The sequence below is a fragment of the Canis lupus genome, chromosome 34, assembly GCF_011100685.1.
Source record: "Canis lupus familiaris isolate Mischka breed German Shepherd chromosome 34, alternate assembly UU_Cfam_GSD_1.0, whole genome shotgun sequence".
Taxonomy (NCBI): Eukaryota; Metazoa; Chordata; class Mammalia; order Carnivora; family Canidae; genus Canis; species Canis lupus.
The window spans coordinates 12,668,131-12,693,230 of NC_049255.1; the positions used below are offsets into that span (position 1 = coordinate 12,668,131).

The following is a 25,100-nucleotide window of genomic DNA, read 5'->3' on the forward strand; positions in this document are numbered from 1 at the left end:
CGGTCTTTCTTTTGTGGTGAGTGCTTCCTTGTAGTCATTTTTTCCAGTGCAGAGTGGCTGTATGAACAGGCTGAGTCAAAAATATTAACCACAACCTAAGTAAAATACATCATAGATGATTCTGAAGAGGTCAGAGAACAGAAAATGAAAAGGAAGAACACAACAAAATAAAACAAAAGGACCACTAAAGAGAAAAACAAATTTTAAAACAAAGTAGTCAATATAAAAGGCCAAAACCACAAAGAAGAAAATAGAAAAAGAAAAAAGAAATAAAGTAAAGAAAATAGGAAAAGGAATAAAGAGAAAAGGAGGTGCTGGCGGATGGTGGTGGTGAAGAAGCTTAGGGGAGAGCGAATGTAGTCTACCTGAGGGGTCCTAGATGGCGATTCTCTTGGTCCTGAGTATATTTTGTTCTGTATGTTAGAAGATGCTCAACCCCAAATTTATATAAACCAGCAATACTATAGAAATGCCCATCATTGGTCACCAAAACATAAATGAGATAAAGGAGGGGGGCAGAATGGGAAGGAAGAGAGAACATAATCTCACAGAATGAACCCTGGGATCACGACCTGAGCCAAAGGTGGACACTCAACCATCGAGCCACCCAGGCATCCCTGTTTTCCTTTTTCTTATCCGTCACCTTCCACCCTTCTGCCTACACCTGTTCCTTCTTCTCAATCCCCTGTCTTTTCCTGCAAAACAGGCCTCTGGAAGAGGTGGAAGAGCAGGCAGTGGTTTGGGCATCGGTTCTGGTGGGTTCTGGTGTGTGTGCTTAGGGAGGAGGAATGGATTTCGGATTTCAGCATCAGCCTACTTCCCCCTCTTCTTCAGGATTTTGACTCTTGGGAAGTGGGAATTGAGTTGTAGAAGCCAGCCCGAGTATGACACCACCCTCAGCGCACGCACACACAGGCACACACACACATACCCTGGGCAGCAGCTACAGTCCAATCTGACCCTAACCCATTAACTGTCCAAGCTCCTGGGCCTTAACCCTCACACTAATTTGGGCGTTGCCCCGACCAATTCGCAAGGCCTGGCTATGACCTTTGAAGGATGGGGGACTAGTGAGTGACACCATAAAGGTCGGTGGCCCCCAGTTGGAAAAAGTGCCATTTGTATGAGGGGCAGATAGGAGGAGGCAGAGATAGACTAAGAGCTCCATGAGCCCAGGCCAATGTTCAGCGCCTGCCTGAGCCTCACTCTGAGTCTCGTCCTCAACTCAACTGTCTCGGGAGGTCTCCACCCGGTAGGCAGACAGGACCATCCAAGCTCGTGGGCCCTAACCCTAACACCTAACCCAAACCCTAATCTTAAACCCAACACACACTCACTACTGGCAGATATGTCCCTCCAAGTTCCTGGGCTCTAATCCCAACTCTAGCTTTGCATCTACATCTTGTATCATGTCGTATCTTTCCAAACAACCAGTCTTATTTATTTCAAAATTTCCTTCTTTTACCTTCAGCCTAAATGCATTTACATTCCTTAGATCTTTGTAACACATCTCCTAGTTTTCTACACACAGAATTTTCCCCTCATTCCTATTAGCCTATAGACATGTAGCAGAATTTTAACTTTTAGAAACTTTAGTCTCCCTTGAAAACAATGTAGTGAGCAAGTGTAAGCCCTTATATCAGAATTCTTTAGACATAAATTTATGAAACAATAAAGCATAAACCATGTTTACCAACAGACTCAAAAATTCTTAACTTCCTTGCAAAAAGAAGCAAACACCACAAATGTACATTTCCTAAGCAATGCTTTAGTACTTTCCCCAAACCAGAACCCTGAACATGAACCCCTAAACCTGAACCTGAGCCTGAGCCTGAGCCTGACCCTAACCTTAACCCTAACCCTAATCTTGATCCTCACCTTAACCCTGACCCTGGCCCTGACCCTAAACCTAATCCTGAACCTCACTCTAACCCTGACGCTCATCCTGACCCTCACCCTTTCCATGACCCTGATCCTGTCCCTGATCCTTGCCCTAACCTTAACCCTGACCCTGACCCTGACCCTTAACCCTAAAGTCATGAAACAAAATGCTAGTTTAAAACTGCATTCTAGTAACATTTCTTTCTCAGTGTTAAATATATGGCACTCGCCATATGTTTTCACACATGCTATTGAGATACTTTTTTTTTAATTTATTTTTTATTGGTGTTCAATTTGCCAACATATAGCATAACACCCAGTGCTCATCCCATCAAGTGCTCCCCCCAGTGCCTGTCACCCAGTCACCCCCACCCCTCGCCCACCTCCCCCTCCACTACCCCTCGTTCATTTCCCAGAGTTAGGAGTCTCTCATGCTCTGTCTCCCTTTCTGATATTTCCCACTCATTTTGTTGAGATAGTTTCTAATGTCAACACACAAGAGTATAAGTAAAACCTGCTTCCTGTGTGCAATAACTTCTTTCTCAGAGTTAAAATATGTCAGTTGACATACACATGCACACATATATTTGGTACGGGTTATGCTAGCTGAAAGCTGCATTCTAGTAACGCTTGTTTCTCAGAGCTAAGTATATATCACGTGCCTTATGCTGTCACACCTCCTTTTGAGAGAGCTCCTCAAGTGCTATCACTGGTGTGGTGCTGACCCTGTGCCGGTACTAAGTGCTTCGTGCACATTACCTAGGTGCTCCTCCTGACAATACTATGAGCTGCCTGTGAGGATTACTCCCCTTTGTGCAAGTATAGAAAGGTGGAGACTTTCCTGACAGGTACATGGAGGAGCTGGGATTTGACCTCGGGCCCTCTGGTTCTGCTTTGTTCTGTGACGGGTGTTCTCAGGACAGCCCCCACACAGTAACCAGAGAAAGGGGGCTGTGCTGGAAATGGGATCCCTATACAGCCAGTGAGACTCCTGAGCCAGGGGTTTGATGGGCCACATGTGTGTGGGATCCTGCTGAGGACAGCCACATCATCACTGGTGTCCCTGTGTCTTCGATGGCAATGCTCTCCTGTTGACCTTCCTCTGGGCGGTGTTTCCAACGCCTCCATTCTCACCGAGGATCTGATGCTTCACTCATTTAACACATGGGCTCTAATATTCCCAGATGAGAGATGCTGCCTGTCTATTTGCCCCTCAGGGTGGGCTCACAAACTGCCATTCATCCTCGTCTGCCTTTGTTTCTATTACTGAGAAGGAAATTTGTCCCTTTTATCAACTTTCTTCTTGTTGTTTGATAGTCCCACAATCTCCTTCCCTTCTGAGACATTCATCCAGAGGATTTATTTTTCTTCTCAGTTATGAGCTACATCCATCTCTTAGTAACAGAATGTGAAACACACAGATATAACGGTGTACATTGACTGAAGGATATTCACTTTTTATATGTAATAAAAGTCCAGAAATACCTGGTGGTTGGCACTGGTTCCATGGCTTAAGTCTTTACAATCTTCTTGGTCCCAGAATGGCTGCTGTAGCTCCACACATCACATCTTTGTTCTATGTAACAAACAAGAGGGAGTAGGGAAAGGCAAGAGGAGCATCTGCCACTGTCCATTTGTACAGTAGCTGTCTGTAAATCCCACCCCGCCACTAGCACTTATGTTTCATTACATACCCTGGGTGCTAGGAAGCCTGAGAATGTATAATTATTTGGGCATTTTGCCACTTAAGTAAAGTTAGGTTTCTGTTAAGAAACAAGGAAGTAGATGTTGGGTGGCCGTCTCTAGTTTTTCATTTTCCTGATTGAATTCTTTGCCCAGTTGAGGGTAGGTCATTAGGCTGACCAGGGGATGCTCCTGGGCCCCCTTTGCCTATCATATGAAATGGGGTAGATATTCATAAGTTTTGTGTGAGCCAGTGTTGTGTGTGTGCACGCATAGATGTGTGTGTGGGGGGGGGGGCGGTGTACAAGGGAGAGCTGGAGCACAGAGGAGGCCACCTGATGGCCAGGACTGGCTAGTACCACTCTCCGTGGGAACCGACACTCCATCCCACTGGGGAACTAGGGAGTCATTCCCAGATTCTCTCCATGGTGCAACTGGAGTGCATCCTGAGAGCCAACAGGCTGTGGCACATTCACAACCCACCTGGACGAAGAAGCCACATCTGCGTGTTGTACCTGTTTCTTTTCCCCTGCCCTGGACTCACTGATAAAAAATGCCTAAGCCTGAGTGTAAAAGTAGTCCTCCAAAGGGGATAAAATAAATCATGCTTCTGCAGTCTAGAAGTTTGACCTACACCTAGCCAATTTCTTGACAGAGAAGGTAGATAAGGCTGGTGATGGATTAAAAAAGAAAAGCTTTAAAAATAAAGAAAATTCATAAAATTATGAGAAATTTCCTTTCTTTAAGATTTTATTTATTTGAGAGAGAGACTGAGAGAGAGAGCATGAGCAGGGCCAGGGGCAGAGGGAGAAAGAGAAGCAGGCTCCCCGCCGAGTAGGGAGCCTGATGCAGGGCTCAACCCACGACCCTGGGATCATGACCTGAGCTGAAGGCAGATGCTTCCCCACTGATCCATCCAGAAGCCAAGTTGTTAGGAGATTGTGCTAGTTACTCCATTCTCCACATTTCCCCACTCTCATCTCTCCTGAAGACTTTTGGCATCTTTCGTATCCATTTCCATTGTTTGGCTCTCATTTTAAAAACTAGATTCACCTTTGGAGAAAGGATGAGCCAATGTCTCAGAGAAAATTCATCTGCTTTAAACTCCTTGGGATTGTGGGAAAGGTGCGGACACTGGGCCCCTCAAAGTTTGGTCCCAGAAGTCTGTAGATGTCGGGAGACCTAGCGCATTTGAAGGTGCCCAGTAGGGCATGGCAGTGTGTAGGGTGGGCAAGAGGTTTTAGAAGGGTGCTGACCTCATTTCTGGGCAAGAGAAACAAATTTAGACATGTCTTTTCCAGTTTCATCCCATTCCTATTCAAAATGTTAAGTAAATTCATAAAGACAGAAAATAGAATGCTGTTTGCCAAGGGCTGGAGGGAGGCAGTAATGGAAAGTTTCTTCTTTTTACGATTTTGTTTATTCATGAGAGAGAGGCAGAGACACAGGCAGAGGGAGAAGCAGGCTCCATGCAGAGAGCCCACGGTGGGACTCGACCTGGATCTCCAGGATCACGCCCTAGGCTGAAGGCGGCGCTAAACCACTGAGCCACCGGGGCCGCCCAATGGGAAGTTTCTGACTCACGGTAGAGGGTTTTAGTTTTACAGGATGAAGCGTGTGTTTTTTTTTTAATAAATTTATTTTTTATTGGTGCTCAATATGCCAACATATAGAATAACACCCAGTGCTCATCCCATCAAGTGCCCCCCTCAGTGCCCATCACCCAGTCACCCCCACCCCCCTGCCCACCTACTTTTCTACCACCCCTAGTTCGTTTCCCAGAGTTAGGAGTCTCTCATGTTCTGTCTCCCTTTCTGATATTTCCCACTCTTTTTTTCTCCTTTCCCCTTTATTCCCTGTCACTATGTTTTCTATTTCCCAAATGAATGAGACCATATAATGTTTGTCCTTCTTCGATTGACTTATTTCACTCAGCATAATACCCTCCAGTTCTATCCACGTCGAAGCAAATGGGGGGTATTTGTTGTTTCTAATGGCTGAGTAATATTCCATTGTATACATAGACCACATCTTCTTTATCCATTCATCTTTCTTTTTTTTTAGATTTATTTTTTATTGGTGTTCAATTTACTAACATACAGAATAACCCCCAGGGCTCGTCACCTATTCACTCCCACCCCCCGCCCTCCTCCCCTTCTACCACCCCTAGTTCGTTTCCCAGAGTTAGCAGTCTTTACGTTCTGTCTCCCTCTCTGATATTTCCCACACATCTCTTCTCCCTTCCCTTATATTCCCTTTCACTATTATTTATATTCCCCAAATGAATGAGAACATATAATGTTTGTCCTTCTCCGACTGACTTACTTCACTCAGCATAATACCCTCCAGTTCCATCCACGTTGAAGCAAATGGTGGGTATTTGTCATTTCTAATAGCTGAGTAATATTCCATTGTATACATAGACTACATCTTCTTTATCCATTCATCTTTCGTTGGACACCGAGGCTCCTTCCGCAGTTTGGCTATCGTGGCCATTGCTGCAATAAACATCGGGGTGCAGGTGTCCCGGCGTTTCATTGCATTTGTATCTTTGGGGTAAATCCCCAACAGTGCAATTGCTGGGTCGTAGGGCAGGTCTATTTTTAACTCTTTGAGGAACCTCCACACAGGTTTTCCAGAGTGGCTGCACCAGTTCACGTTCCCACCAACGGTGCAGGAGGGTTCCCCTTTCTCCACATCCTCTCCAACATTTGTGGTTTCCTACATTGTTAATTTTCCCCATTCTCACTGGTGTGAGGTGGTATCTCATTGTGGTTTTGATTTGTATTTCCCTGATGGCAAGTGATGCGGAGCATTTTCAATAAAATGTGTTCTGAAGATGGGTTACAGAGAAGTTGTACAAAGCTATTAATGCGTTTAATACGCTAAAATGTACTCCATGAACTTAATGTAGTTAATGACATATATAAATGGTTGATTTGTAGATGGTAGGTTTTTGATCATGTGTATTGTACATCAATAAAGTATATTTTATTTAAAAGCTGCAAATACGGAAAAATGAGCACAGGACAGTGTAGTCTTCCCTTTATACCCTCCCATTCTGCTGCTGCTATGTTATCTCAGCCATTTTCCTTGAGACAACTTTGCGCAAACAAAATATTCTCATCACGTGCCCAAATACTTAAAGGATTAAAATCAAATTTTCCAAAACATGGAAGAGCTTTTGAAAAGGTAGTTTTCAGGGTTAATTTATTCCTCCATCAATTTTTAAAATCTCATGCAAATTAAGAATTCTTTTGCATCTACTTCAATTTTAACTCAATGATTTTTAAAATCAGAATCGATTCTTTTTAGGCAAATGGTTGGATATTTTTATCTATATCATTATCTACTGACTACAGACAGGGTCTGCTGTTTTAAGTTTGTTTAGGTGTCATTATTTTTACCAAGTCAACTTTTCTGATCATATGAATATTACAATAATGTTTGCCCCAATTTTATTGATATAATTGACATAGAGCCCTGTGTATGTTCAAGGTAAACAGCATAACGATTTTACATTCCTGTATTGTGACACAATTACCAGAATAGGTTTGGTTAAACACCATCATCTCTTATAGATACAAAAATAAAGTAAATAAAAAAGAAAGCAAACGACTTTCCTTGTGATGAGACCTCTCAAGATTTACTCTCTTGACACCTCTCAGATACACCATAAAGCAGTAGTAACTCTAGTCATCATGATGTACCGTAAATTGCTATTACTTCTTTATCTTAAAACTGAAAGTTTGTATCGTTTCACCATTCCCTCAACCCACATTCTTGTTACTTCAATCTGATCTCTTTTCTGAATTAGGTTTTTCTTCTTTTTATTTTTGTTTTAGATTCCACGTATAAGGGAATTTATATATTATATATATATATAATATTACAGGTGTGTGTATAAAATCATAATTTGCCTTTCTCTGTCTCACTTATTTCACTTTGGCAAAATGCCTTCATAATCCAGTATGGTTATTACACGTAGCAGGATTTCCTTTCCTATGGCTGATTCCTATTCCATTCTATAGCTAACACTTCTTTATCCATTTACCACTGATGGGCATGGACGTTTTCGTGTCTTGGTTGTTGAAAATAGTGCTTCCTGATAATGGAGGTGCAGATATTTCCTGGACATATTCTTCTGTTTTCTATGGATATGATCCCAGAAGTGGAACTGCTGAATCATAATGGTAGTTCTATCTTTGAATTTTAAGGAACCACCATAAGTTTTGCATAGTGAATGTATCAATGTGCTATCCCAGCAATAGAGCCCAAGGGTTCCCTTTTCTCCACATTCTCAGCAGCATTTCTTGTCTCTTGTCTTTTTTGTGGCTCTTCCAATGGATGTGATGTGATATCTCATTGTATTCTTGGCTTGCATTTTTCTGATGGTTAGTCCTGTTGTCTACCTGTTTATCATTTGTTTATTTTCTCCAGGAAAATGCCAGAGCACTGTACACTGCATCTGGGGTCCAGGGACAAGACCAGTCTCCACAGGGCCTTCAGGATCCTCATTTAGATAGGCATGGGTGAGAGCAGGGTCACTCTTCTGGCTGAGGTGAGGTTCCGTATTTGTAAAGTAGACACCAATGGAGAGAACAGGAAAGGAATGAAAGGGAGGATTCTGAGGTCCTTTACTCTGCCTTGGAGCCCATAGGTCCTGTTCCTTTGCCCCTGTGATTCTGGAAAGCCACTGCCTTGAGGACACCCAAATAAAGCTGTCCTTTCTTTGGTGGTGTGCCTGCCTGGGGCTGTATTGCTAGAGCTGGAGAACACGATGCAGGAAACCTCCTTTGCAATGGTAACTAGGGACTTCTGCGGGAGGAACTGCAGAGGAAAGACTCATGCAGAGGTCATTGTGGTCATCCCCCTGCCCAGAGACAACTTGAAACTCTTAGTGGCATTTCTCCCTTCAGTCTAGATGGCTGAAAGGGGAAGTGGGTTCCAAGAACTTCTCATTGATTCATTCCATAACTAGGCACTAAGTACTCACCCTATGCCAGGTACCTTGGTGGGCCCATGGATGGAGCTGAAAATACCATGAGTTCCTGCCTGTAGGAACTCACAGTCTGGAGGTGGACAAAAGCACAAAAACAAAGACACGTGAAAGAAAAGAGCAAGTGCTATATTCTACACAAGACTGTATGCCGGGAAGGAAGGTTGGGAAATCATTGGAGAGAAAGGTATAAAAGGTCTCACTGAGGGTGACATTGCTGAGAACAGAATAACAAAAGGGAGTTAGATCTACACGCGTCTGGGGACAGTGTGTCAGGAAGAAGGGACCCCTGATGCAGATACTAACAGAAGCTGGGTTGGCCAGAGGAGGTGAAATGGGCAGCCAGCGCGGCTGTGAGGAAAGGAGGAGGAGATCTGAGGAGAGGGAAGAGGGCAGCGATGCTGAGGCCTGGTAGACTGTTAGCTATCTATTGTTCCTCTGTTACTGTGTTGCCCCGACACCTTGCATCTTACAATTCATATATTTAATTTCTCATCGGTTTTGTGGATGAGGAATCCAGACACAAATTAGCTTGGTTCCTCAACCTCAAGGTACATCAGAGGTTGCAGCTGTGACCTCATGGGAGGCTAGCCTAGCAGAGGATTTTCTCCCAAAGTGACTCAGCTCTCTACCACGTGAGCCCCTATATGTGGCGGTTCAAAACATCTCTGGTTGATTTTTCATTCAGGTATAGAAAGAAAATGGGAAAGGGAAAGAGAAGTGGAACGTGAGTGAGTGGAACAGGAGAGGAAGTGACTAGGAAGTGAGAGGCTATTTCCAACTGAAAGTTAGATGTGACATGCCATCATGTTGGCTGTATCCTATTGAGGATACAGAAGCCAGTCACTAAGCACCTCAGGGTTACAGAGGGATACCTATACCACAGGTCAGGATCGCTGGGAGCCATTGTGAAGCTTGCAGCACCCAGAGACCAAAACGAGGCAACTAGATCTCATTCTAAATATAACAGGAAACAATTGGAAGGTTTTATTACAGAAGATGACAATGTCTGCATCTTGGAGCATTTTCACCTCATTGTGGTGCCCCCGTTAACATGAGGCCAGACGGAAAGTGACTATTGTGATATTACATTGCTGGAACCCAGGCCACTTTTGAGTGGTCCTTCATGCCACATCCCACCCCTTCTTGTCAATCTTCCATCCTTAAATTTCTACCTCAGATATACAGGATACAGGCCCACATGTGTTATAAACATCATCCATAGACACCTGATGATGTCCCTAGGAAGCAGATGCTAGCCTGGCCCCCACTGTGCAGGTTAGGAAACTGGGGACTATGTGAGAGACACAGTGGGTTAGGCAGGACACAGAACTGGGAAAACAAACAGAGAAATAAGGGTCTAAATTCAGCTCTGTCTCCTCAAAGGTAGGATTTTACTTGCATTTTCAGAGAGTTGTGGCTATGGCATTTTTGGCTCATTGTGTACAGTTAAAGAGATGACATTGGGGTAAGCAGTCATCTGCCAAGAAGGGGCTCTAGATAGGTCTGACTGAAGGAAGGGGCCCAGGTGCTGGAATCTTGAAAAAGTGACCTCACTTCCTTGGTGACAAGCCCACAACTGACTTAGAACTCTGGTAACCAGGAACCTACATTCTAGACCTTCCCACTTTTTAGCTCACTTAACTGGAAATGGTCAAGAATACAAGATGTTCTGTTGCTATATTCCTACTTTCTGGTGCTCTGGGCTCAGGAGAGTCTAGAGTGTGAGATTTTCACGTCGCTATCTATGTCAGCTTGGCCCTCTACTCTGAAACTTCTGGTCATGTGGCGGGAGACACCAACAGGTACCACAAGGCTGTGTGGGACAGCCCACTGGAGAGCAGGCCACACTGTGATCACACCTGATCAGGCCCAGACCTCAGCAGGCCCACACCTCTTACCCCTCATTGTGTGTGTGTATGTGTGTGTGTGTGTGTGTGTGTGTATCCGTGGGTGGAGAGGGGACAGGAGAGGAACATGCCCTTCTGGGCAGAAACCAGCTGCCAGGTGTTGGAAGCCTGACACATCTTTTGTGTTCAGACCCAAGGTCATAACAGGCAAGATGAGAAGGTGAGTGCTGGGGACCAAGCTCAACTGCGAATATGTTAGTCATGAGCCCAAGAATCTCTGTCATCTGACTTCCTCCTTGCCAGATATCTCTTCAGCGGCCCCTCTTGGTCTGAACTAGAAAACATGATTTCTAATGGGAGTGTCCCCTTGTGGCGATGTCCAGGGAGGACCCTAATGTCTCTTGGCCTTGCATATATGGGCACTGTATTTGCAGAGCTGCATCCAGGAGATCTTGGAGGAGATGGTCTGTGGCTTCAACTAATCCAACTCCCTAGACAATTATCAGGTGCACTGGCAAACAAGGATTAGTGCTGTGAGAATGGGAAGAGGGTTCTCCACAGAAATATACCCCCCACACAAACATGGAGAGAAACCTGGGGCCCTCCCATAGTGCTGCCACATGGGTGTCGCACAGGCCCAAATGCAAAGAGATCTGAACCTCCACGCCTAGCCCCCAGCCACATGATGAGGTGGGAAGACACTCTTCAACTATGTTGGAATAGTGCAGAATATATTTAGTGTTTTGAGGGCTTGGTGGGGTTGTTTGTTTTGTTTTTCACAAAGTGATGAGTATCTTTACATTTTACTACTGTTTTTACTATTTCACCTACTCGTCCCAGATATCCTGTGTAGAACCCAGCTCCACTGTCCCTGAAGAACTTCTCCAAAACCTTAAAAATCATCACACTAAAGAGGATGATTTATGGAGAAGGACAAACATAATATGGTCTCATTCATTTGGGGAATATAAAAAATAGTGAAAGGGAATAAAGGGGAAAGGAGAGAAAATGAGTGGGAAATATCAGAGAGGGAGACAGAATATGAGAGACTCCTAACTCTGGGAAACAAACAAGGGCTGTGGAAGGGGAGGTGGGCAGGGGGTTAAGGTGACTGGGTGACAGGCACTGAGGGGGGCACTTATGGGATAAGCACTGGGTGTTATGCTATATGTTGGCAAATTGAACTCTAATAAAAAAATATACAAAAAAATAAAATAAAAAACAAAAACAAAACAACATAAAAAACATTTTAAAGAATTAAAGAGTGTGATTTAACACAAAAGGAAGGGTGGGATGAAGCCTTTCTATATGTTTCTCTGTAATGCTTCCTCTCTCAGAACTCATCAAATTATTGTAGGCCCAACATGTCATGAGCTATGTCCTTATAGATCTTCATAGTACTCTATAAATGAGGCCGTCTGCCACAGGATTCAGCCTTTCAAGGCCCTTGGCACTTGACCTGATGCCATTCTCTTGCCATTTCTGCAGTGCTGCAAGGAATGACTTACATGACCCCACAGACTGTTTTAGTTGCTGGATCTGCCATAACATGGAACCCCAGATTAGGGGGAAGTCCTCTGATGCCTCCTGGCCCCGATAGCAGACTCCCTTTTTTTAGAGATCCACCCAGGAAATATTTGATGAGCTGCTCCAAGGGTTCAACTACTCATCTCCCCTGAAAAGCACAGATGCATCAAGCTACCAACTACATCAATTGGCAGTCTGGGGTGAGAACAGGTCCACATTCATCTCCAATCTCAAGACCCAGAGATGATCAGGTCAAGCCCAGAACCTAGACTAGAAACAAATGGCTCCCCTGGGACCTGCTAAGGAAGGTGGTTTTCCCCTGACCCTTTCTCCCCTGTGTCAGGAACAGACCAAGCCACATAAGCTTAGGGGAAATGCCATGCATCCCATGCTTTGATCTATTCTCAGGCCCAGCATTTGTGATCTTGAGCAGCATTTGAGGTTCTAATCCTCTGTGTTCTCCTATTGGCAGTGGGGATGTTTACTGATGACTCAATGGCATAGTTGTCTTCATAAAAGCTATTAGTTGAGAGAAACACTCAACTATAAAAGCTGAGTTGTTCCTCAGGTAACAGAACGTGTTTAAGTTACCAATGGTTTACCATTTCTCCCCTAAAAACAATTGTACTTTGAAGCCTAGAACCTTTTCCTGTGTGGGCACTCAAGTCCCTGTCCTGTACAAGTTCCTGAGGGGATGCGAGTCTCTGGTCTGAGCGCCAAACCCTGACCTTCCCAGTGGTTCATGGTTTGAAGTTGACTACAGTGCCCCTCCTTGTCTCTCTGATGTGAAAAGGGATCAACCCTGTCCCTGGATGAGGCCTGCACCACGCTGACACTCAAGGAAGGTACAATGGAGAATTTTGTACAGTCCTCATACCATCCTTCCAGGATGGAAACCTCTCAAACAATCCAATCACTTCCTGCATATGCAAGGTGTTCACCACAGCCCAACAGTTCCTGGGCCAGCAGTTCAACAAGTGAGTGACCACCCGAAGCACAGCACAGGGGGCGAGGCTTGCCTCTACTACCGTTATGTTTTGGGAATGTCCCCGCACATCTCTGAGCTTCCTTTTCCTCTTCTGAAAAGTGGTGTGGTAAGAGGATGAAACTCATGGGGCCACTGTGAGAAATCATGGGAGAAAACATGGCATAGACTTATCTGGTGCCTGGCTCTGTAGAAAGGGCTGCTGGACGTGCTGGGCATCTTCACGTGCAGCAGTTCTCTCTCCCCAGTGAAGAAGCTCTCAACATCAACCCTCACGGGCCTGTGGCCCTTCTGGGTTTACAGACGTGCCTGAAAAGCACACAGTTTTCCTGTTTGCAAAGGACTTCTGACATTCCATCTAACTGGTCCTGCTATTTGTCCTTTATGTAACCAGACTGGAGGACCCTGGGGGTGGGCACAACAGCTCAAGGTCTACTCAGTGTATGGGAAGTGCTGGTTGGGATTCCTTCATCCATTAATATATATTAAGCACCTAGTAATTGCAGACACATTTCTAGTCACTAAGATAATTGAAGGAATAAAGTAGATACAGTGTCTCCGTCTCAATTCTAATCAGAGGGTCAGACAGTCAATCACCCTACATGTCATAAGCATCCATGTCCATAGTTTGTTAGATGTGACATCTTCATGGCCGCCTCAAGGTTGAATGGATCCACCCATATTTGGACCTTTATGATGGACAAGCAGGTGCTGCTCAACCAGAATCCCTAGCCTGGATATGTGAGCTCTCTGTGTCACCAGCTGGTCCAGATGAGGGCCTGTACCAACCTTGAGAGCCCAGAGGACAGGCCTCTGCTCAGTGATGGGGTTGGGATGGGTTGAGGGCCACAACAACGATTATAGTAATAGGACACTGGGTCCTCAGGAGGCCGTGGGAGGTAGCTGGAGTTCTCACTTTTCCCAATGAGGAACCAGGCTCAGGGAGGCCAGACTGCAAGCTCAAGGTCACACATGGAGTGAATATTGGAACTGAGATTGTTCTAGAATCACTCATGGCATGCTGAAGGATAATGTAACATTGCTACCTACTGACTTGGGTCAGATGTTCAGGGTCTGACCTCAAACACACATTTCTGTGAGGGGGAAAGCAGACTGAGGTTATTATGGTCTCAAGGAACTTATCCTTGGCCCTGCAAGATGGCCATCTAAACTTGGCACCCTGGGGATGGATGTCCAGAGAGCATGGAACAGGGGGCGGCAGATAAGGTGAGTGTGTCTGAGATACAAGGCCTCGAACCCAGAAGAGAGGGGGTCTTCCCTGAAAGCTGAAAGCCTCCAAATCAAGACAGATGGGGCCGTCCAACTCCAGCCCTGCCTCCTGTTGCCACGGCTTCTAAAACCCTTCTTTCGAAGTACCAGGAGGAGGGTCTATAAAGCTGGATACAAAATGGGTTTGCAGGTGGGCAGGGGCCCACAGCTACATGCACTATGATTTTCTAAAGCACACCCTTGTAATGATTAGCAGGACTCTGATGTTCTTGCAGGGTGAGGGAAGGGTAACTGAGGGGAGGCTGCCAAGGGTCCTGGTCTGTTCCACGTGGGAAGCTGGGGTGGGCCTGAGGGCTGAAATGTTTCCCAGGGAGGATCCCTATGGACACATCAGCGAGCACTTAAGGAGCCTAGCAGCCCCTGCCCACCTGTGTGGCCTCGCCTTCCTGTGCTATAGGACGCCAGACCAGCCACCCCATGTCTTCCTTTCCCTGGACCCGAGATCAGGCCTAGATCACAGTCCTGCCACCCTTTTATGCATGGTCCCGTCGTGTGCCTGGCCTTAGTGCAGCATGAGAAGAGCTGGATATTAGCAGCTAGTAATAACCAGGGTGCTTTTACTGATGGACTTTGGTTGTCTGCTTTCCAGGGGAATGAGATCAACCACCAGAAGAAGAATAAGGTGAGGCTCTGTATCACTTCCTGTAGGGAAGTTTAGGGCTGTGGTTATCAGAGATGTCCCTGGGAGGAACAGTCCTTGCCTCCATCCCTTTATTCTCACATTTATGGGAATAGTTTGATAAGAAGTGAAAGTCCCATGCAGTTAGTAAGTGAGGACAGAGGAATGGCAATCAAGGAGAACTTGCCAGAGGAGGGGCAGTTTATACTCACCTCTGAGAACAAGTTGGGGCTGGATGAATTTGCAGGAAGAGGGGTCGCCACGTGTGCAAAGACCCAGCACTCGTTCCCTGTCCCAGTGCTCAACCCTCCCCAGACACTGCAGCTTCCCCACCCAGGCTCTGCATGCATCCGGCCCTTCTCTCTTGGCCCAGGAATGCCAAGTCATGACGCAGATCATGCTGCTCCAGGTGGCTGCAGATAATTACAATATAGAGCCCAGGGATCCACTTAGGGCCTGGTTTCAGTCTGGAGAGTGGCTCTGTGAGGAGGAAAGTCGAGGCCCATCAGAAGCTGGGTGAGGGCAGGGGTAGACTATGATGATCCTTCTTTGTTGGCTCCCGGGGCAGCCTCCAGCCTTGCTGCTGGACACTAGACTCCAGCTCCTGGGAAAATACCAGGAAAGATTCCCGAATTGAAACTCCCGCTCAACTAGCATATGTCCCTCTGTCCTCAGCTACATCCTGTCCTGCCAGCTGGAGCCCTGATCTGAGCTGGCCAGCAGAACTCCAGAACAGGAAGAACTGGCCACAGTCAACCTCAGGGCTGAGCCAGTGTCCAGTGGCAACACAACGTGCAGGGGACCCATCTGCTCAACACCTCTTCCTCCCATCTCTTTACTTATTTGGAGGGCCAATATTTCATTGTCTGAAATCGGAAATGGTACATTTTAATATTATTATATTAAAGCCCCTTTTATTTTAGTGTCCAGGAGTACGGTTTGGTTCTTTTACTTCCTATAGTAATCTAAAAGAAGTAAAGACTTTCACATTCATTTTTTATTTTTTATTTTTTAGCTTTTATTTATTGATTCATGAGAGACACAGAGACAGACGCAGAGACACAGGCAGACGGAGGAGCAGACTCCTGTGGGGAGCCTGATACGGGACTTGAACACAGGGCCCCAGGGTCACAACCTGAGTCAAAGGCAAACTCTCAACCACTGAGCCACCCAGGTGTCCCTCTCATATTCATTTTATTTTATTTTTTTTTCAGTTTTTTTTTATTTTTTTTTATTGGTGTTCAATTTACTAACATACAGAATAACCCCCAGTGCCCGTCACCCATTCACTCCCACCCCCCACCCTCCTCCCCTTCCAACACCCCTAGTTCGTTTCCCAGAGTTAGCAGTCTTTACGTTCTGTCTCCCTTTCTGATATTTCCCACACATTTCTTCCCCCTTCCCTTATATTCCCTTTCACTATTATTCATATTCATTTTAAACTAAAAAATCTTACAGAGTCATCAGCTCCTGTATGTGGAAAGAAGTAGAAGATCTAGCCCTCCTTCCTAGCTACTGAAGGACACCCCATTCCCCCCTTTCTCAGAGAAACAGTATAAGGAATTTGGGCAAACAGCAGAGACCAGAAACCCCCTCAGACTGCTGAGATTTAGAGGTTGGAGGTACTTTCAAAGGAATAGCAACAACCACTGAATTGGGCGTCTTTAAGGGTACCACTTGCCAGAACTACTTCCTGCCCCAGGACAGTGACTGCCTTTGTACACTTGAAAGAAAGGAGGACTTTTTCTTGCTCCTTTGCTGATGTGGATTATTTTGGGTTGGGTTTTGGGGTTTCTTTGATGTTCCCAGTATTTGGAACATGTAGTTGTCTAGTTCAACCTCTGGAATTGCATCAACACTAAAGTGGGACAAACATGTAAAGAAACTAATTCCTGCATGGGAAAGGCATGAGGCCAGGGGAAGATAATTAGAGGATGGAATAAAGGCAGGCAGGACTTTCTATCCTCAGTCTCGCTCTTGGGGCCCCAGGTTCACCCCTGACCAAGATTGGAATCCCTCTGGGATCCTTGTCAATGATCTCAGAATTCCTTTTCCCTCTTGGTTTGTATGTGGGGGAAAGATATTCGTGTATCTTGATGGCCACACCTGGGCTAGGTTCCATGAATTTCTGTGCTTACTTCTGAGCTAGGATTTCCCACCTTCCTGCATTTCCGTAGGCAGTTCTCTTGAAGGCAGAAATTCCCTCAAGACTCCAGCCTTTTGGTCAGATACATAATAGCCACTCCACTCTTCCCTGCCTGGGACCTGATGGATCAGGGATTGGTTTTCTCTTGCCAGGATAATGGTTTGACCAGAGAAACCCCCACCCTCTCCTTGCTGGACAAGGTAACTTTTAGGTCTTTGTTGTTCTGGTGTCTGGTCCCAGACATTCTCCAGTATACACACTCAGCCTCAGTGTACACACTTACACTGACTTGTCTGAAATTGCTAACTGAGCTTGACCCCATAGGTCTTGTGCTTCGGATATGTCATGGGGTGCATGAACCTTTCCTGTCAGGAGCAAATGAGAGAGGAGGTTTTGGGGGGTTCCATGAGGGAAATGCCACCAAACTAATGACCTGAGTAATCAAATGGCAATAAATATATTCCATCAATAATTACTATGAATGTAAATGGACTAAACACTCCAATTAAAAGACATAGGGTGACAGAGTAGATTTAAAAACAAGACTCATTCAATCGACAACAGCAACAACAACCACAAAAGGAAACAAGACTCACTTACATGCTGCCTACTAGAGACTAATTTCAGATCCAAAGAAATCTGAAAAATGATAATGAGCAGGTGAAGAAAAAAATATATCATTCAAATGGTTGCCAGAAGAAAGCAGGAGTAGGAACACTTCTATCAGACAAAACAGACTTTAAAACAAAGAGTGTAGTAAGACAAAGAAGGACATTATATAATAATAGCGGAGACAACACAACAAGAATATAACAGTTTTAAATATTTGTGCATTCAACATAGGAGCACCCAAATATATAAAGCAGTTAGTCACAAACGTAATGGAATTAACTGATGGTAATACAATAATAGTAGGGGACCTTAACACCCCTCTTAGTTTAATGGAGGGATGACCCAAACTGAAAATCAAAAAAGGAAACAATGGCTTGGACTGATGTACTGGGTTCAACACACATATTCTGGACATTCCATGTTCAAACAGCAGAATACTCATTCCTTTCAAGTGCACATGGTACATTCTCCAGCATAGGTCACATATGAGGCCACAAACATGTCTCAACAAATTCAAAAAGATTGAAATCATACCAGGCATCTTTTCTAGAAATTAACCCCAAGAAAAAAACCTGAAAAAAAATTCAAACACATGGAGGTTCAAAACCATGCTACTAAACAATGAATGCATCAAAGGAAAACTCAAAGAAGAAAGAAAAAATTACATGGAAACAAATAAAAATGGCAAGACCATGGTCCAGCATCTTTGGGATACAGCAAAATGGGTCCTAAAGAGGGAAAGCTACAGCAATACAGGCCTATCTCAAAAAAAACACATAAACTTACACAAAAGGATCCAGTAAAAGAACAGTAAACAAAACCAAAAACCAGCAGAAGATAGAATTAGAGCTGAAATATATGTTACAGAAACAAAATTAAAAACCAGTAGAACAGATAATGAAACTAGGCTCTAGTTCTTTGAAGATCAACAAAGGGATAACCTTCTAGCTAGAGTCATAAAAGAAGAAGGGGGAAACACTCAAAGACACAGAATCACAAAGGAAAAAGGAGAAACTACAACCAACTCCATGCATACATAAATGGTTGTAACAGAATATTATGAAAAACTCTTTGCCAACAAATCAGACAACCTACATGCAATGGATAAATTCCTAGAAGTATAGAAGCTACAAAAACTGAAGCAGGAAGAAAGATAAAAGTTGAACGGACTGATTACCAGCAAGCAAATGGAGTTAGTAATAAAAATAACTGCCAACAAACAAATGCCCAGGACCAGATGGCTTCACAGGCAAATTCTACCAAACATTGAAGGAGTGGTAATACCTACTCTTCTCAAACTATTCAAAAAACACCAAAAAGGAAGGAAAACTTCCATATTCATTTTATGAGGCTACCCTGACCCTGATACCAAAACCAGATAAATACATCACACACAAAAAGAGAAACTACAGGCCAACATCTCTGATGAATATAGGTACAAAAATTCTCAACACAAATCTAACCTACAGAAGCCAGAAAAACATTTAAAAAATTCACCACAATCCAGTGGAATTTCCCAGTAAGCAAGGGTGGTTCAATGATAAAGAATCAATCAACATGAAACATCACATCCATAAGAGAAAAGATAAAAGCCTTCTGATCATGTCAAGAGACACAGACAAAGCATTTGATAAAGTACAACACCCATTGATGAAAAAAGCCCTCAACAGAGGAGCTCCAGTCATAAGAAAGGTCATATATGAAAAACCCACAGGCAACAACATCAACCTTACTTCATGGGAAAAAAGTGACCTTTCTCACTAAGACCAACAACAAGACAAGGATGTCCATTCTCACTTCCTTCACTCAACCCTGGTACTGGTCGGCCTAGCTACAGCCGTCAGACAACAAAAAGAACTAAAAGGCAACCAGACTTATAAGGAAGAAGTCAAACTTTCACTATTTGCAGATTACACGATACTCTATATAGCAAACCACCAGAAATCGACTAGAACTGATAAATTCAGTCAAGTAGCAGGATACGAAATCAATGTGCAGAAAACTGCTGCATTTCTATAGAGCATCAATGAAGTAGCATAAGGAGAAATTAAGAAAACAATCACATTTAAACCTGCACCAAAAATAAAAAGATACCTGGAAATAAACCCCACCAAAGAGGCAAAAGATTTGTATTCTGAAAACTATCAAACACCAAGGAAAGAGATTGAACGACACACATATCCACCCCAAACTGATGATCTATAAACATATATGGACTCAGCTGTAGCAATTAAAGGACTGAAATGCTTGTAAGCTGGTAAAAAGAATTTTTTTAAAGCAACAGACACTGCTCAGATTCACACCAAGTCCCCACTTCATGATCAGGAGCTTAATCACCTGGGAACAGATGATTAAGCCCCAGATGAATTCCATGGCAGTTCAGTGTCATACCCCACAAAGGCTGCAAATTTCCCTCAGAAACACGAGGAGCTGGCCTATGCCAGGTAAGCCTTTTCAGTACAGCCAAGAGGCTAAGTATAAACCCAGGTTCCTGACAGCCTAGGTGCTGTCTGACATGGGCCAACCATCCATGAAAATGATTTTCTAAAGGAAGGACAGGTTAAGAGGATACTGGACCTCTAAAGAGAATGGGAAGTGACAGGGTCTATGACTGTCAAGACCAGAAGGAAGCAAGTGTTTCTAGAGCAAGCCTTTCTTTTTGTATGCACTAAATCATTTTATCCACCCCCTGCCCCCCACCAAAGAAATTCGGGTTCTTGTGAGCCTTATCGCTGTTTTCTGATATGGTGAGGGAAACACAGAGGGCAAGAAGGGTGCTTGATATCACACACGAAGAAATAAATGGTGTTGGGATGCTAAAACACCGAGTCCTGGTTTTCTCAGGTGGGAGTGAATGGGTGACAGGCACTGGGGGTTATTTTGTATGTTAGTAAATTGAACACCAATAAAAAAAATAAAAATAAAAATAAAAAAAATAAAAAAATAAAGCAGAATGACAAGGCTTAGTCATGGAGATTAAGTTAAAAGAACTAAGTCTGGAAAACGCACTTAGCAACATGGCTGGGTTGACAATGAGGTGATAAGTAGTGATTACAGACCTTCAATGGATTTGGAACCCATGTAGTAGAGGAGATGTCCCCCATCCTGCTGGTGGTTCCTTGTGGCTCTGTAAAGGCTTTGTGAGTGACCTTTAATTGCCACATTTTTATTAGATTCTGCACTGATGATTAGGAATGAAGAACCTGGGAAAGTACTAGGCCCTCTACATGCACTGAAGTGTCCAGGTGTCTGAGCCGGGTGACTGGGTCTTCTGGAATAGGATACCCCCCCCCCCCTCAAGCACACACACATGAGCATCTCACTCACGAGCTAGCTCACCCTCAAGCAAGCTTGGGCTTTCCTGTTCCCACACCTTTGTCTTTTGGGTCCCCCACCTAGAATGAATGCCTGCTCACCTCAGTTCTGCCTCTCTGGAAAGTTGGCTCTCCTGGGTGACTCCACAGACATCAAGGAGAATCCTTGTGTCTTTTATGTGAACAAGGCCCTGATCAGTTCTGTCCTCTTCCTGATCTCAGGGGCCTTTTTTTTTTATTGAAGTTCGATTTGCCACCATATAGTATAAACCCAGTGCTCATCCCTCAAGTGCCCCCCTCAGTGCCCGTCACCCAGTCACCCCATCCCCCCACCCACCTCCCCTTCCACTACCCCTTGTTCATTTCCCAGGGTTAGAGATCTCTCATGGTTTGTCTCCCTCTCTAATTTTTCCCACTCATTTCCCTTCCTTTCTCCTATAATCCCCTTCACTATTTCTTATATTCCCCATATTAATGAAACCATATGATGAGTATCCTTCTCTGATGGACTTACCTCAGTCACTATAATACCCTTCAATTCCATCCACCTCGAAGGAAAGGGTAGATCTTCATCCTTTCTGATGGCTGAGTACTATTCCATTGTATACATAGACCACATCTTCCTTATGCATTCATCTGTCAAAGGACATCCAACTGTGGCGCCTTCCACAGTTTGGCTATTGTGGACATTGCTATGAACATTGGGGCGCAGGTTTCCTGGCATTTCACTGCAACTGTATCTTTGGGGTAAATCCTCAGTAGTGCAATTGCTGGGTCATAGGGTAGCTCTATTTTTAACTCTTTGAGGAACCTCCATACAGTTTTCCAGAGTGGCTGCACCAGTTCACATTCCCACCAACAGTGCAAGAGGGTTCCCCTTTCTCCACATCCTCGCCAACATTTGTTGTTTCCTGTCATGTTAATTTTCACCATTCTCACTAGTGGGAGGTGGCATCTCATCATGGTTTTGATTTTTATTTCCCTGATGGCCAGTGTTGTGGAGCATTTTCTCATCTGCTTGTTCCCCATGTGTATGTCTTCTTTGTAGAAATTTCTGTTCATGTCCTCTGCCCATTCCACGACTGGATTGTTTGTTAATTGGGTGTTGAGTTTCAAAAGTCTTTTATAAATCCTGGATCTTTGGATACTAGCCCTTTATCTGATATGTCATTGCAAATATCTTCTCCCATTCTGTAGGTTGTCTTTTAGTTTTGCTGATTGTTTCTTTTACTGTGCAGAAGCTTTTTATCTTGATTAAGTCCCAATAGTTCATTTTTGCTGTTGTTTCCCTTGCCTTCATAGATACATTCTTGCAAGAAGTTGCTGTGGCCAGTTTCAAAAATGCTGTTTCCTGTGTTCTCCTCTAGGATTCTGATGGATTCTTGTCTCACATTTGGATCTTTCAACCATTTTGAGTTTATCTTTGTGTATGGTGTAAGAGAAAGGTCTAGTTTCATTCTTCTGCATGTGGATGTCCAATTTTCCCAGCACCATTTATTGAAGAGACTATCCTTTCTCCAGTGGATATTCTTTCCTGCTTTGTCGAATATTAGTTGACCATAGAGTTGAGGGTCCATTTCTGGGCTCTCTGTTCTGTTTTCTTGATCTATGTATCTGTTTTTGTGCCAGTACCACACTGCCTTGATGATCACAGCTTTGTAATACAGCTTGAAATCCAGCATTGTGATGCCCTGGCATTGGTTTTCTTTTTCAATATTTCCCTGGCTATTCGGGGTCTTTTTAAAAAACATTTTTTAAAGATTTTATTTATTTATTCATGAGACACAGAGAGAGAGGCAGAGACACAGGCAGAGGGATAAGCAGGCTTCCCACAGGGAGCCTGATGCGGGACTCAATACCAGGACCCTGGGATCATGCCCTGAGTCAAAGGCAGATGCTCAACCTCTGAGCCACCCAGGCATCCCTCAGGGTCTTTTCTGATTCCATACAAATCTTAGGATTATTCCAACTTTGTGAGAAAGTCCATGGTATTTTGATAGGGATTGCATTGAGTGTGTAAACTGCCCTGGGTAGCATAGACTTTTTCACAATATTTATCCTTCCAATCTATGAGCATGGGATGTTTTTCCATCTCTTTGTGTCTTCCTCAATTTCTTCCAGACGAGTTCTGTAGTTTTTAGGGTCTAGATCCTTTACCTCTTTGATTAGGTTTATTCCTAGGTTCTTATGGTTTTGGGTGAAGTTGTAAATGGGATGGATTCCTTAATTTCTATTTCTTTAGTCTCATTGTCAGGGTAGAGAAATGCCACTGATTTCTGTGCATTGATTTTGTATCCTGACACATTGCTGAATTGCTGTATGAGTTCTAGCAATCTTGGGGTGGATGTTTTGGGGTTTTCTATACACAGTATCATGGCATCTGTGAAGAGGGAGAGTTTGACTTCTTCTTTGCCGATTTGAATGCCTTTTATTTCTTTTTGTTGCCTGATTGCTGAGGCTAGGACTTCTAGTACTAGTGGTGAGAGTGGACATCCCTGTCTCGTTCCTGATCTTAGGGGAAAGGCTCCCAGTGTTTCCCCATTGAGAATGATATTTGCTGTGGGATTTTCATAAATGACTTTCATGATATTGAGGAATGTTCCCTCTATCCCTACACTCTGAAGAGTTTTGATCAGGAATGGATACTGTATTTTGTCGGATGTGCTTTCTCTGCATCTATTGAGAGGATCATAGGGTTCTTGTTTTTTCTCTTGATGTGATTTATCACGTTGATTGCTTTATGAACCACCCTTGAATCCTAGGGATAAATCCCACTTGGTGAATAATCTTCTTACTGTACTGTTGGATCCTATTGGCTAGATCTTGGTGAGAATTTTTGCATCCAAGTTTATCAGGGTTATTGGTCTATAATTCTCCTTTTGGTGGGGTCTTTATCTGGTTTTGGGATCAAGGTAATGCTGGCCTCATAAAATGAGTTTGGAAGTATTCCGTCCCTTTCTATCCTTCAGAGCAGCTTTAGTAGAATAGGTATTATTTCTCCTTTAAATGTTTGATAGAATTCCCCTGGGAAGCCAGCTGGCCCTGGACTTTTGTGTCTTGGGAGGTGTTGGATGACTGCTTCATTTTCCTTGCTTGTTATTGGCCTCTTCAGGTTTTCTATTTCTTTCTGTTCCAGTTTTGGTAATTTGTGGTCTTCCAGAAATGCATCTATTTCTTCTAGATTGCCTAATTTGTTGGCATATAGCTGCTCATAATACATTTTTTAAATGGTTTGTATTTCCTTGGTATTAGTTGTGATCTCTCCTCTTTCATTCGTGATTTTATTAATTTGAGTCTCTTCTCTTTTTAATAAGGCTGGCTAGGGGTTTATCTATCTTATTAATTCTTTCAGAGAACCAGCTCCTGTTTTTATTGATCTGTTCTACAGTTCTCTGGTCTCTATTTCATTGAGTTCTGCTCTAGTATTATTTTCTTTTCTTACAAATATTTTATTTATTTATTTATGAGAGACACACAGAGACAGGCAGAAACACAAGCAAAGGGAGAAGCAGTCTCCTCGCAGGGAGCCTGATGCAGGACTTGATCCCAGGACCCTAGGATCATGACCTGAGCCAAAGGCAGATGCTCAACCACTGAGGTATCCAGCCAGGTTCCCCAAGTTCTGCTCTAATCTTTATTATTTCTCTTCTTCTGCTCGGTTTAGGCTTCAGGTGTGAGGTTAGCTTGTGTATTTGAATTTTTTCCAATTTTTTGATGGGGGCTTGTATTGAGATGTATTTCCTTCCTAGAACCGCTTTTGCTGTATCCCAAATATTTTGAATGGTTGTATTTTCATTTTCATTAGTTTCCATGAATCTTTTATTTTTTTTTATTGGTGTTCAATTTACCAACATACAGAATAACCCCCAGTGCCCATCACCCATTCACTCCCACCCCCCATCCTCCTCCCCTTCTATCACCCCTAGTTCATTTCCCAGAGTTAGCAGTCTTTACGTTCTGTCTCCCTTTCTGATATTTCCCCCACATTTCTTCTCCCTTCCCTTATATTCCCTTTCACTATTATTTACATTCCCCACATGAATGAGAACATATAATGTTTGTCCTTCTCCGACTGACTTACTTCACTCAGCATAATACCCTCCAGTTCCATCCACGTTGAAGAAAATGGTGGGTATTTGTCATTTCAAATAGATGAGTAATATTCCATTGTATACATAAACCACATCTTCTTTA

The 25,100-nt window shown here is 43.8% G+C and overlaps 1 long non-coding RNA gene across 1 annotated transcript; it reads left to right on the forward strand.

Annotated features, from left to right (window-relative positions):
• The first annotated feature begins 10,179 nt into the window (after positions 1 to 10,179).
• Positions 10,180 to 15,740, forward strand: LOC119867439. Its single transcript, XR_005383538.1, has 3 exons — positions 10,180 to 10,368; positions 14,805 to 14,837; positions 15,510 to 15,740. It is a non-coding gene; the product is annotated as an uncharacterized LOC119867439 (long non-coding RNA).
• Positions 15,741 to 25,100: the final 9,360 nt, after the last annotated feature.